The sequence below is a fragment of the Merops nubicus genome, unplaced genomic scaffold (assembly GCF_000691845.1).
Source record: "Merops nubicus isolate BGI_N331 unplaced genomic scaffold, ASM69184v1 scaffold35413, whole genome shotgun sequence".
NCBI classification, from domain to species: domain Eukaryota; kingdom Metazoa; phylum Chordata; class Aves; order Coraciiformes; family Meropidae; genus Merops; species Merops nubicus.
The window spans coordinates 1-2,863 of NW_008601581.1; positions in this window are offsets into that span (position 1 = coordinate 1).

Genomic DNA, 2,863 nt, shown 5'->3' on the forward strand with positions numbered 1-2,863 from the left:
GGGGCTGCCCGAGGAGCCCAGCGGAGTGAAAAGCCTGCGTCAAAGGCAGGATGGCATCCCCGGGGCCTGAGGTGAACTCAGCCGGGCTCAGGGCAAGCTCATCTGCTCCTCTGCTTGCCCACTATCCCGTGGAGACTGCAGTGCTCGGGCGCCCCGAGCTGTGGCTGGGGGGCGGCGGTCGCGGGCGCTTGGCCTCGCTCTCGGGGGACGCTCCCACCCAGCACTGGCCTGTGGTTCCTCTTGGATGGTTCCATGCCAAATTCATTTAGGGACGCCCACTGCGCAGCGGGCGAACGTAACCGAGAGGAGCAGAGAAGCAGTTTAAAGATAGACCCAGAAGGCTGCGGAGCCTGAAAGCAGGCAGGAAACCCATCTGAAGCATGTTCCTTCCTTTGAGGCTGAAGCTGAATCCCACAATATGTTTTCTTCCCACTAATGCCTGCCTAGCTTCCTTTGGAAACAATTTAGCCTCTGCTCATGGTAGAATGTTTTTATCCATTAAGAAACGGATATTTTAAAGAAACCATAAGTCGATCTGGACAGGGATTAGGAAGCAGCAATTCAGTGTATTTGCTGGGCCCGTAATTCAGGACTTAACCTCAGAGCAGCCACGTTGCATTTCGGAAACAATAGGGCACTCACTGCCTATGCCAAGAGGCTTCTTAAAAGTAATGTAATACTTTAAAAATGTATATTTAAAAAGAAAAAGAGGGAGAGAGAGATTTTACTTTAAATGCATATGGTGAAGTGTTCTGCTGATGACTGACCTATGCCAAAAACGTTGCCCTGGCTTTATGTAATGGATTGGAAATCAAGCTGGTTAAAGCTGAGCAGCTTCTAGATCAGGAGATCTGAAAGCTCTTCACCAGCAAAGACAGCATCTCCCAAAGCGTTCAGCAGACACCAAAGCTGGGAGAAGATAGAGTCTGTGAAAGGATCCAGCGTTTACTGCTCTCCCCAGGAAGCCGAGGGAATTTCGTTTCGCTGGAGCCATTTGAAGAGTGTGCAAGGGGATGTTCAGTGTGTTCATCGACCCTGTAACTGAGCAGCTCAAATTTAAAATCACTTTGCAATTGTCCTCGTGTACACAAGGCCCCTACATATTGCTGGACAATGCACACAATTGCTTTTGAGTGGTTGAAGATGTTTCCACCACAAAGGGAGAACCCAGGGGCCGGCTGTGTGGGCGGTCCCCCTCTGCCTCAGTGGGAGCAAAACGGTTCAACATGAACTGCTGCTGAAACATGGGCAAGGGCAAAGCCTCATGTGGAGAACTGGGGGCTCCAAAGACCATCCTGGCTTTCCCCAGGAGGACATGCGACTGCCACCATCCCCCTTCCCCAGAGCAAGGGGGCCCTGAGAAGCAGCCAAAGGCAAGCAGAGGCAAGTCCCTTTAACATCTTGCTTCACTTTTGGGAGCTACTTGATTGTTTTTAAGCTAGAAGACAAAACTTGAAATGAAGCAAACATGCAAGGCTCTGGCTTTGCATGCCCCATAATAAGGAACCATTTCAAGCCATCCTAATGACAGCTTGGTGTCTCGCTGTGGATATGAGTTGGGAGAGCCCAGATTTCAAAACCTCATATTTTCCAGACCTCACTGGAGAAATATTGGGCCAAATTCTCAACGGAGGCAAATGGTTCTGCACTGCTGAAGCCAGGGAAGCAGCGCTGGATGATGAGAGATGAGGGTCTGCCTCTCCTACCTGTCTGGCTACCGGGCCAGATTCTCATCACAGCTACACTGGGATGAACCCAGAATTACCCTCTTGTCCTTCCAAAGCAGTGCAAGCAGGAGTGAAATCTGGTGTGCAAAGGGTTTGCAAATGTCCGTCCTATTTGTGGACAGGCATGGGAAGGGGTTGATTCTCTGCCTGTCTGCACAGGGCAAGGCGAGACTGAAACCACTGTAATACACTGACAGTGGGCAGTGGGAAACCAGCAGGAGAGCAGGATCTGACCCGCTCGGCCGCGGTGCTGAGCACACTCTCCTCCCATGTTTCCTGGCATGCCCTTCAGAAACGATCGGTTTTCTCTTACCGGGAGGTTTTTTGGTTTGAGACCATTTAACCTCAGGATGATCATTTTACATGGGGGCTATTTATAACCTCCAGGGGCTGCTTTACTGAAAGTCTTCTGCAAATGGCTGAGGGCCAGATCCTTCTCCCTTCTGCACCAGCGTCCTTGCCGTGATCTCCACGGCGGCCACAGCCTCTGCTCGTGGGGAGGAAAGGTTGGACTGGGCCAGAGCAAACATCTCCAAGAACCCCAGTTCCTCCCAAAGATCAACGCTGTCTCCTACGTGTCTCTCTGTTCCAAAGCCCAAACCCCACGCTCCATGTTAAAGCCTTTGAGGTGCCTGAGTCCCCCCCGTCGGTGGCCAAGGCTCTTTCTGAGCATCTCAGCTCTTTCTGAGCATCTCAGCTCCCCAGCCTGGTTTTGCCAGAAGTGGATTAGGGAAAGTTTCCACAGACTGCTGGGTCAGCAGAACGGGGAGGCCAACCACCTCCGGCACGCGAGCAGAGGGCTGCCGGGCGTGGGTCAGCACGGGGGAAAACCTCCCTCCCCACCTCTGGCTGGGCCCCCCTTTAATCCCTGCACAGGGATGCTAAAAACATTAAGGCGGGGAAGCACCCAGGTAGAGGATAACAGGGGCTGGATGAACTCCAGCCTGCCCCGTTTCGTCCCTCTATCTCATTTTGCTTTTTGCTAATCGGCTTCTTGTGTGTGTTACCTAAGAACGTGCCAAGTCGTGAGAATTACAGGCCTGTTAACTCCTGTGTTATTCTTGGCACGGGCCAGGCTCCACTTGCTCGGGTAAAAATTATGATCTTTGTGAATAAGCTGTGTGTGCGAGAGGGAA